Below are 12,981 nucleotides of genomic sequence, written 5' to 3' on the forward strand. Positions count from 1 at the left end.
GGGAAATGTTTGCATATCAAAGCATCAACATATTGAGTAGGAGGAAGTGGTTACTGGATGAATGACCATCAATACAGAAGGTGCTGCTTGCTTTCTGGGGCTATACCTTGCCTCCTTTTTAACAGCTTTGTACTCAAACGTCTACTGCAATGGTGAGGCTTACAGAAAGGGTGCCGGCGATGGGCTCCACCGAGCGCCTCCTTTAGTCTCACTTGTCTTTGCGACTAGGTTTTGAGCGCACCAGCGCTGACGCAGTGTTTTGCAAAAGGAAAGCTTAGCAGACGCGAGCAGTAGAATGCAGAATTCTAAAGACGGCGACTCCGCTCTAATGTCTGACCGCCTTACGGTCCAAGCGAGAGAGAGGTTTGCTCATTTTCTTCTTTTTTGATTGTCAAGGGCCAAAACAGTAGCGTCCCTCGAGCCGGATTCGAACCAGCGACCTAAGGATGTCCGGCCTTCTCCACTACAGTCCTCCACTCTACCAACTGAGCTATCGAGGGCGCCGTGCGTGTCCTCTCTCTGACGTTCACAGCCCGAGGCAGGGTGGAGTTCCTGTTCTTTGGAAAGCACAGCACTGTGTCATGTTGGATCTAACAGAGATTCCTGGGCTCGTTGTCGTTTCCTCGGCTTGCTCTCTTCAGTGGACCAAACATGTGGCCTTTGAGGATCCTGTATGTCCCTGCTGCTGCTCCTGCTTCTGTCGTAGAGCCCGGATAGCTCAGTCGGTAGAGCATCAGACTTTTAATCTGAGGGTCCAGGGTTCAAGTCCCTGTTCGGGTGTTATGGTGACTCAGGTCTAAGCCCCACCCCCCGGGCTTTTGTTTGCGGCCCTCCTCATTACAAGGGCACAGACTTCCGCATTAGCAGCGCAGAGGTCCTTGTGTGGTGTTTGTCCTGGACGGAGTCAAAGGGGCCTGGAAGACGACAGTGAAACAATGGTGGTACGTCTTTGGCATTTTTTTCCTCTTCCGTCGGCTCTTCTCGTTGCAAATTCCCAAAGCTTCAAATTAGGCAGGGCAGAGGTAATTGTGGGGTGTGTGGGCTGGGCAAAAAGAAGGGCTTTGCTCCCTTTGGCCTGTGAGAGGATAAGAGGCTTAAACTGTGGTGTGAGCAAGCTCTCTCCGTGGGCGCCAGTGGTGTAGTGGTATCATGCAAGATTCCCATTCTTGCGACCCGGGTTCGATTCCCGGCTGGCGCAGCCTGGGCTCTAGCTTGTGGGCCTGGCACTGATTAATGGGTGAGGTGTGGCTCTGGGTGATTGGTGGCCCCTGCTGGGGAAATGTTTGCATATCAAAGCATCAACATATTGAGTAGGAGAAAGTGGTTACTGGATGAATGACCATCAATACAGAAGGTGCTGCTTGCTTTCTGGGGCTATACCTTGCCTCCTTTTTAACAGCTTTGTACTCAAACGTCTACTGCAATGGTGAGGCTTACAGAAAGGGTGCCGGCGATGGGCTCCACCGAGCGCCTCCTTTAGTCTCACTTGTCTTTGCGACTAGGTTTTGAGCGCACCAGCGCTGACGCAGTGTTTTGCAAAAGGAAAGCTTAGCAGACGCGAGCAGTAGAATGCAGAATTCTAAAGACGGCGACTCCGCTCTAATGTCTGACCGCCTTACGGTCCAAGCGAGAGAGAGGTTTGCTCATTTTCTTCTTTTTTCATTGTCAAGGGCCAAAACAGTAGCGTCCCTCGAGCCGGATTCGAACCAGCGACCTAAGGATGTCCGGCCTTCTCCACTACAGTCCTCCGCTCTACCAACTGAGCTATCGAGGGAGCCGTGCGTGTCCTCTCTCTGACGTTCACAGCCCGAGGCAGGGTGGAGTTCCTGTTCTTTGGAAAGCACAGCACTGTGTCATGTTGGATCTAACAGAGATTCCTGGGCTCGTTGTCGTTTCCTCGGCTTGCTCTCTTCAGTGGACCAAACATGTGGCCTTTGAGGATCCTGTATGTCCCTGCTGCTGCTCCTGCTTCTGTCGTAGAGCCCGGATAGCTCAGTCGGTAGAGCATCAGACTTTTAATCTGAGGGTCCAGGGTTCAAGTCCCTGTTCGGGTGTTATGGTGACTCAGGTCTAAGCCCCACCCCCCGGGCTTTTGTTTGCGGCCCTCCTCATTGCAAGGGCACAGAATTCCGCATTAGCAGCGCAGAGGTCCTTGTGTGGTGTTTGTCCTGGACGGAGTCAAAGGGGCCTGGAAGACGACAGTGAAACAATGGTGGTACGTCTTTGGCATTTTTTTCCTCTTCCGTCGGCTCTTCTCGTTGCAAATTCCCAAAGCTTCAAATTAGGCAGGGCAGAGGTAATTGTGGGGTGTGTGGGCTGGGCAAAAAGAAGGGCTTTGCTCCCTTTGGCCTGTGAGAGGATAAGAGGCTTAAACTGTGGTGTGAGCAAGCTCTCTCCGTGGGCGCCAGTGGTGTAGTGGTATCATGCAAGATTCCCATTCTTGCGACCCGGGTTCGATTCCCGGCTGGCGCAGCCTGGGCTCTAGCTTGTGGGCCTGGCACTGATTAATGGGTGAGGTGTGGCTCTGGGTGATTGGTGGCCCCTGCTGGGGAAATGTTTGCATATCAAAGCATCAACATATTGAGTAGGAGGAAGTGGTTACTGGATGAATGACCATCAATACAGAAGGTGCTGCTTGCTTTCTGGGGCTATACCTTGCCTCCTTTTTAACAGCTTTGTACTCAAACGTCTACTGCAATGGTGAGGCTTACAGAAAGGGTGCCGGCGATGGGCTCCACCGAGCGCCTCCTTTAGTCTCACTTGTCTTTGCGACTAGGTTTTGAGCGCACCAGCGCTGACGCAGTGTTTTGCAAAAGGAAAGCTTAGCAGACGCGAGCAGTAGAATGCAGAATTCTAAAGACGGCGACTCCGCTCTAATGTCTGACCGCCTTACGGTCCAAGCGAGAGAGAGGTTTGCTCATTTTCTTCTTTTTTGATTGTCAAGGGCCAAAACAGTAGCGCCCCTCGAGCCGGATTCGAACCAGCGACCTAAGGATGTCCGGCCTTCTCCACTACAGTCCTCCGCTCTACCAACTGAGCTATCGAGGGAGCCGTGCGTGTCCTCTCTCTGACGTTCACAGCCCGAGGCAGGGTGGAGGTCCTGTTCTTTGGAAAGCACAGCACTGTGTCATGTTGGATCTAACAGAGATTCCTGGGCTCGTTGTCGTTTCCTCGGCTTGCTCTCTTCAGTGGACCAAACATGTGGCCTTTGAGGATCCTGTATGTCCCTGCTGCTGCTCCTGCTTCTGTCGTAGAGCCCGGATAGCTCAGTCGGTAGAGCATCAGACTTTTAATCTGAGGGTCCAGGGTTCAAGTCCCTGTTCGGGTGTTATGGTGACTCAGGTCTAAGCCCCACCCCCCGGGCTTTTGTTTGCGGCCCTCCTCATTGCAAGGGCACAGAATTCCGCATTAGCAGCGCAGAGGTCCTTGTGTGGTGTTTGTCCTGGACGGAGTCAAAGGGGCCTGGAAGACGACAGTGAAACAATGGTGGTACGTCTTTGGCATTTTTTTCCTCTTCCGTCGGCTCTTCTCGTTGCAAATTCCCAAAGCTTCAAATTAGGCAGGGCAGAGGTAATTGTGGGGTGTGTGGGCTGGGCAAAAAGAAGGGCTTTGCTCCCTTTGGCCTGTGAGAGGATAAGAGGCTTAAACTGTGGTGTGAGCAAGCTCTCTCCGTGGGCGCCAGTGGTGTAGTGGTATCATGCAAGATTCCCATTCTTGCGACCCGGGTTCGATTCCCGGCTGGCGCAGCCTGGGCTCTAGCTTGTGGGCCTGGCACTGATTAATGGGTGAGGTGTGGCTCTGGGTGATTGGTGGCCCCTGCTGGGGAAATGTTTGCATATCAAAGCATCAACATATTGAGTAGGAGGAAGTGGTTACTGGATGAATGACCATCAATACAGAAGGTGCTGCTTGCTTTCTGGGGCTATACCTTGCCTCCTTTTTAACAGCTTTGTACTCAAACGTCTACTGCAATGGTGAGGCTTACAGAAAGGGTGCCGGCGATGGGCTCCACCGAGCGCCTCCTTTAGTCTCACTTGTCTTTGCGACTAGGTTTTGAGCGCACCAGCGCTGACGCAGTGTTTTGCAAAAGGAAAGCTTAGCAGACGCGAGCAGTAGAATGCAGAATTCTAAAGACGGCGACTCCGCTCTAATGTCTGACCGCCTTACGGTCCAAGCGAGAGAGAGGTTTGCTCATTTTCTTCTTTTTTGATTGTCAAGGGCCAAAACAGTAGCGCCCCTCGAGCCGGATTCGAACCAGCGACCTAAGGATGTCCGGCCTTCTCCACTACAGTCCTCCGCTCTACCAACTGAGCTATCGAGGGAGCCGTGCGTGTCCTCTCTCTGACGTTCACAGCCCGAGGCAGGGTGGAGTTCCTGTTCTTTGGAAAGCACAGCACTGTGTCATGTTGGATCTAACAGAGATTCCTGGGCTCGTTGTCGTTTCCTCGGCTTGCTCTCTTCAGTGGACCAAACATGTGGCCTTTGAGGATCCTGTATGTCCCTGCTGCTGCTCCTGCTTCTGTCGTAGAGCCCGGATAGCTCAGTCGGTAGAGCATCAGACTTTTAATCTGAGGGTCCAGGGTTCAAGTCCCTGTTCGGGTGTTATGGTGACTCAGGTCTAAGCCCCACCCCCCGGGCTTTTGTTTGCGGCCCTCCTCATTGCAAGGGCACAGAATTCCGCATTAGCAGCGCAGAGGTCCTTGTGTGGTGTTTGTCCTGGACGGAGTCAAAGGGGCCTGGAAGACGACAGTGAAACAATGGTGGTACGTCTTTGGCATTTTTTTCCTCTTCCGTCGGCTCTTCTCGTTGCAAATTCCCAAAGCTTCAAATTAGGCAGGGCAGAGGTAATTGTGGGGTGTGTGGGCTGGGCAAAAAGAAGGGCTTTGCTCCCTTTGGCCTGTGAGAGGATAAGAGGCTTAAACTGTGGTGTGAGCAAGCTCTCTCCGTGGGCGCCAGTGGTGTAGTGGTATCATGCAAGATTCCCATTCTTGCGACCCGGGTTCGATTCCCGGCTGGCGCAGCCTGGGCTCTAGCTTGTGGGCCTGGCACTGATTAATGGGTGAGGTGTGGCTCTGGGTGATTGGTGGCCCCTGCTGGGGAAATGTTTGCATATCAAAGCATCAACATATTGAGTAGGAGGAAGTGGTTACTGGATGAATGACCATCAATACAGAAGGTGCTGCTTGCTTTCTGGGGCTATACCTTGCCTCCTTTTTAACAGCTTTGTACTCAAACGTCTACTGCAATGGTGAGGCTTACAGAAAGGGTGCCGGCGATGGGCTCCACCGAGCGCCTCCTTTAGTCTCACTTGTCTTTGCGACTAGGTTTTGAGCGCACCAGCGCTGACGCAGTGTTTTGCAAAAGGAAAGCTTAGCAGACGCGAGCAGTAGAATGCAGAATTCTAAAGACGGCGACTCCGCTCTAATGTCTGACCGCCTTACGGTCCAAGCGAGAGAGAGGTTTGCTCATTTTCTTCTTTTTTGATTGTCAAGGGCCAAAACAGTAGCGTCCCTCGAGCCGGATTCGAACCAGTGACCTAAGGATGTCCGGCCTTCTCCACTACAGTCCTCCGCTCTACCAACTGAGCTATCGAGGGAGCCGTGCGTGTCCTCTCTCTGACGTTCACAGCCCGAGGCAGGGTGGAGTTCCTGTTCTTTGGAAAGCACAGCACTGTGTCATGTTGGATCTAACAGAGATTCCTGGGCTCGTTGTCGTTTCCTCGGCTTGCTCTCTTCAGTGGACCAAACATGTGGCCTTTGAGGATCCTGTATGTCCCTGCTGCTGCTCCTGCTTCTGTCGTAGAGCCCGGATAGCTCAGTCGGTAGAGCATCAGACTTTTAATCTGAGGGTCCAGGGTTCAAGTCCCTGTTCGGGTGTTATGGTGACTCAGGTCTAAGCCCCACCCCCCGGGCTTTTGTTTGCGGCCCTCCTCATTGCAAGGGCACAGAATTCCGCATTAGCAGCGCAGAGGTCCTTGTGTGGTGTTTGTCCTGGACGGAGTCAAAGGGGCCTGGAAGACGACAGTGAAACAATGGTGGTACGTCTTTGGCATTTTTTTCCTCTTCCGTCGGCTCTTCTCGTTGCAAATTCCCAAAGCTTCAAATTAGGCAGGGCAGAGGTAATTGTGGGGTGTGTGGGCTGGGCAAAAAGAAGGGCTTTGCTCCCTTTGGCCTGTGAGAGGATAAGAGGCTTAAACTGTGGTGTGAGCAAGCTCTCTCCGTGGGCGCCAGTGGTGTAGTGGTATCATGCAAGATTCCCATTCTTGCGACCCGGGTTCGATTCCCGGCTGGCGCAGCCTGGGCTCTAGCTTGTGGGCCTGGCACTGATTAATGGGTGAGGTGTGGCTCTGGGTGATTGGTGGCCCCTGCTGGGGAAATGTTTGCATATCAAAGCATCAACATATTGAGTAGGAGGAAGTGGTTACTGGATGAATGACCATCAATACAGAAGGTGCTGCTTGCTTTCTGGGGCTATACCTTGCCTCCTTTTTAACAGCTTTGTACTCAAACGTCTACTGCAATGGTGAGGCTTACAGAAAGGGTGCCGGCGATGGGCTCCACCGAGCGCCTCCTTTAGTCTCACTTGTCTTTGCGACTAGGTTTTGAGCGCACCAGCGCTGACGCAGTGTTTTGCAAAAGGAAAGCTTAGCAGACGCGAGCAGTAGAATGCAGAATTCTAAAGACGGCGACTCCGCTCTAATGTCTGACCGCCTTACGGTCCAAGCGAGAGAGAGGTTTGCTCATTTTCTTCTTTTTTCATTGTCAAGGGCCAAAACAGTAGCGTCCCTCGAGCCGGATTCGAACCAGCGACCTAAGGATGTCCGGCCTTCTCCACTACAGTCCTCCGCTCTACCAACTGAGCTATCGAGGGAGCCGTGCGTGTCCTCTCTCTGACGTTCACAGCCCGAGGCAGGGTGGAGTTCCTGTTCTTTGGAAAGCACAGCACTGTGTCATGTTGGATCTAACAGAGATTCCTGGGCTCGTTGTCGTTTCCTCGGCTTGCTCTCTTCAGTGGACCAAACATGTGGCCTTTGAGGATCCTGTATGTCCCTGCTGCTGCTCCTGCTTCTGTCGTAGAGCCCGGATAGCTCAGTCGGTAGAGCATCAGATTTTAATCTGAGGGTCCAGGGTTCAAGTCCCTGTTCGGGTGTTATGGTGACTCAGGTCTAAGCCCCACCCCCCGGGCTTTTGTTTGCGGCCCTCCTCATTGCAAGGGCACAGACTTCCGCATTAGCAGCGCAGAGGTCCTTGTGTGGTGTTTGTCCTGGACGGAGTCAAAGGGGCCTGGAAGACGACAGTGAAACAATGGTGGTACGTCTTTGGCATTTTTTTCCTCTTCCGTCGGCTCTTCTCGTTGCAAATTCCCAAAGCTTCAAATTAGGCAGGGCAGAGGTAATTGTGGGTTGTGTGGGCTGGGCAAAAAGAAGGGCTTTGCTCCCTTTGGCCTGTGAGAGGATAAGAGGCTTAAACTGTGGTGTGAGCAAGCTCTCTCCGTGGGCGCCAGTGGTGTAGTGGTATCATGCAAGATTCCCATTCTTGCGACCCCGGTTCGATTCCCGGCTGGCGCAGCCTGGGCTCTAGCTTGTGGGCCTGGCACTGATTAATGGGTGAGGTGTGGCTCTGGGTGATTGGTGGCCCCTGCTGGGGAAATGTTTGCATATCAAAGCATCAACATATTGAGTAGGAGGAAGTGGTTACTGGATGAATGACCATCAATACAGAAGGTGCTGCTTGCTTTCTGGGGCTATACCTTGCCTCCTTTTTAACAGCTTTGAACTCAAACGTGTACTGCAATGGTGAGGCTTACAGAAAGGGTGCCGGCGATGGGCTCCACCGAGCGCCTCCTTTAGTCTCACTTGTCTTTGCGACTAGGTTTTGAGTGCACCAGCGCTGACGCAGTGTTTTGCAAAAGGAAAGCTTAGCAGACGCGAGCAGTAGAATGCAGAATTCTAAAGACGGCGACTCCGCTCTAATGTCTGACCGCCTTACGGTCCAAGCGAGAGAGAGGTTTGCTCATTTTCTTCTTTTTTCATTGTCAAGGGCCAAAACAGTAGCGTCCCTCGAGCCGGATTCGAACCAGCGACCTAAGGATGTCCGGCCTTCTCCACTACAGTCCTCCGCTCTACCAACTGAGCTATCGAGGGAGCCGTGCGTGTCCTCTCTCTGACGTTCACAGCCCGAGGCAGGGTGGAGTTCCTGTTCTTTGGAAAGCACAGCACTGTGTCATGTTGGATCTAACAGAGATTCCTGGGCTCGTTGTCGTTTCCTCGGCTTGCTCTCTTCTGTGGACCAAACATGTGGCCTTTGAGGATCCTGTATGTCCCTGCTGCTGCTCCTGCTTCTGTCGTAGAGCCCGGATAGCTCAGTCGGTAGAGCATCAGATTTTAATCTGAGGGTCCAGGGTTCAAGTCCCTGTTCGGGTGTTATGGTGACTCAGGTCTAAGCCCCACCCCCCGGGCTTTTGTTTGCGGCCCTCCTCATTGCAAGGGCACAGACTTCCGCATTAGCAGCGCAGAGGTCCTTGTGTGGTGTTTGTCCTGGACGGAGTCAAAGGGGCCTGGAAGACGACAGTGAAACAATGGTGGTACGTCTTTGGCATTTTTTTCCTCTTCCGTCGGCTCTTCTCGTTGCAAATTCCCAAAGCTTCAAATTAGGCAGGGCAGAGGTAATTGTGGGGTGTGTGGGCTGGGCAAAAAGAAGGGCTTTGCTCCCTTTGGCCTGTGAGAGGATAAGAGGCTTAAACTGTGGTGTGAGCAAGCTCTCTCCGTGGGCGCCAGTGGTGTAGTGGTATCATGCAAGATTCCCATTCTTGCGACCCGGGTTCGATTCCCGGCTGGCGCAGCCTGGCCTCTAGCTTGTGGGCCTGGCACTGATTAATGGGTGAGGTGTGGCTCTGGGTGATTGGTGGCCCCTGCTGGGGAAATGTTTGCATATCAAAGCATCAACATATTGAGTAGGAGGAAGTGGTTACTGGATGAATGACCATCAATACAGAAGGTGCTGCTTGCTTTCTGGGGCTATACCTTGCCTCCTTTTTAACAGCTTTGTACTCAAACGTCTACTGCAATGGTGAGGCTTACAGAAAGGGTGCCGGCGATGGGCTCCACCGAGCGCCTCCTTTAGTCTCACTTGTCTTTGCGACTAGGTTTTGAGCGCACCAGCGCTGACGCAGTGTTTTGCAAAAGGAAAGCTTAGCAGACGCGAGCAGTAGAATGCAGAATTCTAAAGACGGCGACTCCGCTCTAATGTCTGACCGCCTTACGGTCCAAGCGAGAGAGAGGTTTGCTCATTTTCTTCTTTTTTCATTGTCAAGGGCCAAAACAGTAGCGTCCCTCGAGCCGGATTCGAACCAGCGACCTAAGGATGTCCGGCCTTCTCCACTACAGTCCTCCGCTCTACCAACTGAGCTATCGAGGGAGCCGTGCGTGTCCTCTCTCTGACGTTCACAGCCCGAGGCAGGGTGGAGTTCCTGTTCTTTGGAAAGCACAGCACTGTGTCATGTTGGATCTAACAGAGATTCCTGGGCTCGTTGTCGTTTCCTCGGCTTGCTCTCTTCTGTGGACCAAACATGTGGCCTTTGAGGATCCTGTATGTCCCTGCTGCTGCTCCTGCTTCTGTCGTAGAGCCCGGATAGCTCAGTCGGTAGAGCATCAGATTTTAATCTGAGGGTCCAGGGTTCAAGTCCCTGTTCGGGTGTTATGGTGACTCAGGTCTAAGCCCCACCCCCCGGGCTTTTGTTTGCGGCCCTCCTCATTGCAAGGGCACAGACTTCCGCATTAGCAGCGCAGAGGTCCTTGTGTGGTGTTTGTCCTGGACGGAGTCAAAGGGGCCTGGAAGACGACAGTGAAACAATGGTGGTACGTCTTTGGCATTTTTTTCCTCTTCCGTCGGCTCTTCTCGTTGCAAATTCCCAAAGCTTCAAATTAGGCAGGGCAGAGGTAATTGTGGGGTGTGTGGGCTGGGCAAAAAGAAGGGCTTTGCTCCCTTTGGCCTGTGAGAGGATAAGAGGCTTAAACTGTGGTGTGAGCAAGCTCTCTCCGTGGGTGCCAGTGGTGTAGTGGTATCATGCAAAATTCCCATTCTTGCGACCCGGGTTCGATTCCCGGCTGGCGCAGCCTGGGCTCTAGCTTGTGGGCCTGGCACTGATTAATGGGTGAGGTGTGGCTCTGGGTGATTGGTGGCCCCTGCTGGGGAAATGTTTGCATATCAAAGCATCAACATATTGAGTAGGAGGAAGTGGTTACTGGATGAATGACCATCAATACAGAAGGTGCTGCTTGCTTTCTGGGGCTATACCTTGCCTCCTTTTTAACAGCTTTGAACTCAAACGTGTACTGCAATGGTGAGGCTTACAGAAAGGGTGCCGGCGATGGGCTCCACCGAGCGCCTCCTTTAGTCTCACTTGTCTTTGCGACTAGGTTTTGAGTGCACCAGCGCTGACGCAGTGTTTTGCAAAAGGAAAGCTTAGCAGACGCGAGCAGTAGAATGCAGAATTCTAAAGACGGCGACTCCGCTCTAATGTCTGACCGCCTTACGGTCCAAGCGAGAGAGAGGTTTGCTCATTTTCTTCTTTTTTCATTGTCAAGGGCCAAAACAGTAGCGTCCCTCGAGCCGGATTCGAACCAGCGACCTAAGGATGTCCGGCCTTCTCCACTACAGTCCTCCGCTCTACCAACTGAGCTATCGAGGGAGCCGTGCGTGTCCTCTCTCTGACGTTCACAGCCCGAGGCAGGGTGGAGTTCCTGTTCTTTGGAAAGCACAGCACTGTGTCATGTTGGATCTAACAGAGATTCCTGGGCTCGTTGTCGTTTCCTCGGCTTGCTCTCTTCTGTGGACCAAACATGTGGCCTTTGAGGATCCTGTATGTCCCTGCTGCTGCTCCTGCTTCTGTCGTAGAGCCCGGATAGCTCAGTCGGTAGAGCATCAGATTTTAATCTGAGGGTCCAGGGTTCAAGTCCCTGTTCGGGTGTTATGGTGACTCAGGTCTAAGCCCCACCCCCCGGGCTTTTGTTTGCGGCCCTCCTCATTGCAAGGGCACAGACTTCCGCATTAGCAGCGCAGAGGTCCTTGTGTGGTGTTTGTCCTGGACGGAGTCAAAGGGGCCTGGAAGACGACAGTGAAACAATGGTGGTACGTCTTTGGCATTTTTTTCCTCTTCCGTCGGCTCTTCTCGTTGCAAATTCCCAAAGCTTCAAATTAGGCAGGGCAGAGGTAATTGTGGGGTGTGTGGGCTGGGCAAAAAGAAGGGCTTTGCTCCCTTTGGCCTGTGAGAGGATAAGAGGCTTAAACTGTGGTGTGAGCAAGCTCTCTCCGTGGGCGCCAGTGGTGTAGTGGTATCATGCAAGATTCCCATTCTTGCGACCCGGGTTCGATTCCCGGCTGGCGCAGCCTGGCCTCTAGCTTGTGGGCCTGGCACTGATTAATGGGTGAGGTGTGGCTCTGGGTGATTGGTGGCCCCTGCTGGGGAAATGTTTGCATATCAAAGCATCAACATATTGAGTAGGAGGAAGTGGTTACTGGATGAATGACCATCAATACAGAAGGTGCTGCTTGCTTTCTGGGGCTATACCTTGCCTCCTTTTTAACAGCTTTGTACTCAAACGTCTACTGCAATGGTGAGGCTTACAGAAAGGGTGCCGGCGATGGGCTCCACCGAGCGCCTCCTTTAGTCTCACTTGTCTTTGCGACTAGGTTTTGAGCGCACCAGCGCTGACGCAGTGTTTTGCAAAAGGAAAGCTTAGCAGACGCGAGCAGTAGAATGCAGAATTCTAAAGACGGCGACTCCGCTCTAATGTCTGACCGCCTTACGGTCCAAGCGAGAGAGAGGTTTGCTCATTTTCTTCTTTTTTCATTGTCAAGGGCCAAAACAGTAGCGTCCCTCGAGCCGGATTCGAACCAGCGACCTAAGGATGTCCGGCCTTCTCCACTACAGTCCTCCGCTCTACCAACTGAGCTATCGAGGGAGCCGTGCGTGTCCTCTCTCTGACGTTCACAGCCCGAGGCAGGGTGGAGTTCCTGTTCTTTGGAAAGCACAGCACTGTGTCATGTTGGATCTAACAGAGATTCCTGGGCTCGTTGTCGTTTCCTCGGCTTGCTCTCTTCTGTGGACCAAACATGTGGCCTTTGAGGATCCTGTATGTCCCTGCTGCTGCTCCTGCTTCTGTCGTAGAGCCCGGATAGCTCAGTCGGTAGAGCATCAGATTTTAATCTGAGGGTCCAGGGTTCAAGTCCCTGTTCGGGTGTTATGGTGACTCAGGTCTAAGCCCCACCCCCCGGGCTTTTGTTTGCGGCCCTCCTCATTGCAAGGGCACAGACTTCCGCATTAGCAGCGCAGAGGTCCTTGTGTGGTGTTTGTCCTGGACGGAGTCAAAGGGGCCTGGAAGACGACAGTGAAACAATGGTGGTACGTCTTTGGCATTTTTTTCCTCTTCCGTCGGCTCTTCTCGTTGCAAATTCCCAAAGCTTCAAATTAGGCACGGCAGAGGTAATTGTGGGGTGTGTGGGCTGGGCAAAAAGAAGGGCTTTGCTCCCTTTGGCCTGTGAGAGGATAAGAGGCTTAAACTGTGGTGTGAGCAAGCTCTCTCCGTGGGTGCCAGTGGTGTAGTGGTATCATGCAAAATTCCCATTCTTGCGACCCGGGTTCGATTCCCGGCTGGCGCAGCCTGGGCTCTAGCTTGTGGGCCTGGCACTGATTAATGGGTGAGGTGTGGCTCTGGGTGATTGGTGGCCCCTGCTGGGGAAATGTTTGCATATCAAAGCATCAACATTGAGTAGGAGGAAGTGGTTACTGGATGAATGACCATCAATACAGAAGGTGCTGCTTGCTTTCTGGGGCTATACCTTGCCTCCTTTTTAACAGCTTTGTACTCAAACGTCTACTGCAATGGTGAGGCTTACAGAAAGGGTGCCGGCGATGGGCTCCACCGAGCGCCTCCTTTAGTCTCACTTGTCTTTGCGACTAGGTTTTGAGCGCACCAGCGCT

The 12,981-nt window shown here is 52.9% G+C and overlaps 25 non-coding genes across 25 annotated transcripts; 15 read left to right on the forward strand and 10 right to left on the reverse strand.

Annotated features, from left to right (window-relative positions):
• Positions 1–412: 412 nt before the first annotated feature.
• trnay-gua (transfer RNA tyrosine (anticodon GUA)) lies at positions 413–500 on the reverse strand. Its single transcript is given in 2 exon segments — positions 413–448; positions 464–500. It is a non-coding gene; the product is annotated as a tRNA-Tyr (tRNA).
• A 207-nt stretch (positions 501–707) lies between these two features.
• On the forward strand, positions 708–780 carry trnak-uuu (transfer RNA lysine (anticodon UUU)). The gene has a single exon. It is a non-coding gene; the product is annotated as a tRNA-Lys (tRNA).
• Positions 781–1,127: 347 nt separating this feature from the next.
• On the forward strand, positions 1,128–1,198 carry trnag-ccc (transfer RNA glycine (anticodon CCC)). Its single transcript has one exon. It is a non-coding gene; the product is annotated as a tRNA-Gly (tRNA).
• Positions 1,199–1,686: 488 nt separating this feature from the next.
• trnay-gua (transfer RNA tyrosine (anticodon GUA)) lies at positions 1,687–1,774 on the reverse strand. Its single transcript is given in 2 exon segments — positions 1,687–1,722; positions 1,738–1,774. It is a non-coding gene; the product is annotated as a tRNA-Tyr (tRNA).
• A 207-nt stretch (positions 1,775–1,981) lies between these two features.
• On the forward strand, positions 1,982–2,054 carry trnak-uuu (transfer RNA lysine (anticodon UUU)). Its single transcript has one exon. It is a non-coding gene; the product is annotated as a tRNA-Lys (tRNA).
• A 347-nt stretch (positions 2,055–2,401) lies between these two features.
• Positions 2,402–2,472, forward strand: trnag-ccc (transfer RNA glycine (anticodon CCC)). Its single transcript has one exon. It is a non-coding gene; the product is annotated as a tRNA-Gly (tRNA).
• A 488-nt stretch (positions 2,473–2,960) lies between these two features.
• Positions 2,961–3,048, reverse strand: trnay-gua (transfer RNA tyrosine (anticodon GUA)). Its single transcript is given in 2 exon segments — positions 2,961–2,996; positions 3,012–3,048. It is a non-coding gene; the product is annotated as a tRNA-Tyr (tRNA).
• A 207-nt stretch (positions 3,049–3,255) lies between these two features.
• Positions 3,256–3,328, forward strand: trnak-uuu (transfer RNA lysine (anticodon UUU)). Its single transcript has one exon. It is a non-coding gene; the product is annotated as a tRNA-Lys (tRNA).
• A 347-nt stretch (positions 3,329–3,675) lies between these two features.
• trnag-ccc (transfer RNA glycine (anticodon CCC)) lies at positions 3,676–3,746 on the forward strand. Its single transcript has one exon. It is a non-coding gene; the product is annotated as a tRNA-Gly (tRNA).
• A 488-nt stretch (positions 3,747–4,234) lies between these two features.
• On the reverse strand, positions 4,235–4,322 carry trnay-gua (transfer RNA tyrosine (anticodon GUA)). The gene is given in 2 exon segments: positions 4,235–4,270; positions 4,286–4,322. It is a non-coding gene; the product is annotated as a tRNA-Tyr (tRNA).
• A 207-nt stretch (positions 4,323–4,529) lies between these two features.
• trnak-uuu (transfer RNA lysine (anticodon UUU)) lies at positions 4,530–4,602 on the forward strand. The gene has a single exon. It is a non-coding gene; the product is annotated as a tRNA-Lys (tRNA).
• A 347-nt stretch (positions 4,603–4,949) lies between these two features.
• Positions 4,950–5,020, forward strand: trnag-ccc (transfer RNA glycine (anticodon CCC)). The gene has a single exon. It is a non-coding gene; the product is annotated as a tRNA-Gly (tRNA).
• A 488-nt stretch (positions 5,021–5,508) lies between these two features.
• On the reverse strand, positions 5,509–5,596 carry trnay-gua (transfer RNA tyrosine (anticodon GUA)). The gene is given in 2 exon segments: positions 5,509–5,544; positions 5,560–5,596. It is a non-coding gene; the product is annotated as a tRNA-Tyr (tRNA).
• Positions 5,597–5,803: 207 nt separating this feature from the next.
• trnak-uuu (transfer RNA lysine (anticodon UUU)) lies at positions 5,804–5,876 on the forward strand. The gene has a single exon. It is a non-coding gene; the product is annotated as a tRNA-Lys (tRNA).
• Positions 5,877–6,223: 347 nt separating this feature from the next.
• Positions 6,224–6,294, forward strand: trnag-ccc (transfer RNA glycine (anticodon CCC)). The gene has a single exon. It is a non-coding gene; the product is annotated as a tRNA-Gly (tRNA).
• A 488-nt stretch (positions 6,295–6,782) lies between these two features.
• On the reverse strand, positions 6,783–6,870 carry trnay-gua (transfer RNA tyrosine (anticodon GUA)). The gene is given in 2 exon segments: positions 6,783–6,818; positions 6,834–6,870. It is a non-coding gene; the product is annotated as a tRNA-Tyr (tRNA).
• A 626-nt stretch (positions 6,871–7,496) lies between these two features.
• trnag-ccc (transfer RNA glycine (anticodon CCC)) lies at positions 7,497–7,567 on the forward strand. The gene has a single exon. It is a non-coding gene; the product is annotated as a tRNA-Gly (tRNA).
• A 488-nt stretch (positions 7,568–8,055) lies between these two features.
• On the reverse strand, positions 8,056–8,143 carry trnay-gua (transfer RNA tyrosine (anticodon GUA)). Its single transcript is given in 2 exon segments — positions 8,056–8,091; positions 8,107–8,143. It is a non-coding gene; the product is annotated as a tRNA-Tyr (tRNA).
• A 626-nt stretch (positions 8,144–8,769) lies between these two features.
• Positions 8,770–8,840, forward strand: trnag-ccc (transfer RNA glycine (anticodon CCC)). Its single transcript has one exon. It is a non-coding gene; the product is annotated as a tRNA-Gly (tRNA).
• Positions 8,841–9,328: 488 nt separating this feature from the next.
• trnay-gua (transfer RNA tyrosine (anticodon GUA)) lies at positions 9,329–9,416 on the reverse strand. The gene is given in 2 exon segments: positions 9,329–9,364; positions 9,380–9,416. It is a non-coding gene; the product is annotated as a tRNA-Tyr (tRNA).
• A 626-nt stretch (positions 9,417–10,042) lies between these two features.
• On the forward strand, positions 10,043–10,113 carry trnag-ccc (transfer RNA glycine (anticodon CCC)). The gene has a single exon. It is a non-coding gene; the product is annotated as a tRNA-Gly (tRNA).
• A 488-nt stretch (positions 10,114–10,601) lies between these two features.
• trnay-gua (transfer RNA tyrosine (anticodon GUA)) lies at positions 10,602–10,689 on the reverse strand. Its single transcript is given in 2 exon segments — positions 10,602–10,637; positions 10,653–10,689. It is a non-coding gene; the product is annotated as a tRNA-Tyr (tRNA).
• A 626-nt stretch (positions 10,690–11,315) lies between these two features.
• Positions 11,316–11,386, forward strand: trnag-ccc (transfer RNA glycine (anticodon CCC)). The gene has a single exon. It is a non-coding gene; the product is annotated as a tRNA-Gly (tRNA).
• A 488-nt stretch (positions 11,387–11,874) lies between these two features.
• trnay-gua (transfer RNA tyrosine (anticodon GUA)) lies at positions 11,875–11,962 on the reverse strand. The gene is given in 2 exon segments: positions 11,875–11,910; positions 11,926–11,962. It is a non-coding gene; the product is annotated as a tRNA-Tyr (tRNA).
• Positions 11,963–12,588: 626 nt separating this feature from the next.
• trnag-ccc (transfer RNA glycine (anticodon CCC)) lies at positions 12,589–12,659 on the forward strand. The gene has a single exon. It is a non-coding gene; the product is annotated as a tRNA-Gly (tRNA).
• Positions 12,660–12,981: the final 322 nt, after the last annotated feature.

This window comes from Lepisosteus oculatus, chromosome 6, assembly GCF_040954835.1.
Source record: "Lepisosteus oculatus isolate fLepOcu1 chromosome 6, fLepOcu1.hap2, whole genome shotgun sequence".
NCBI classification, from domain to species: Eukaryota; Metazoa; Chordata; class Actinopteri; order Semionotiformes; family Lepisosteidae; genus Lepisosteus; species Lepisosteus oculatus.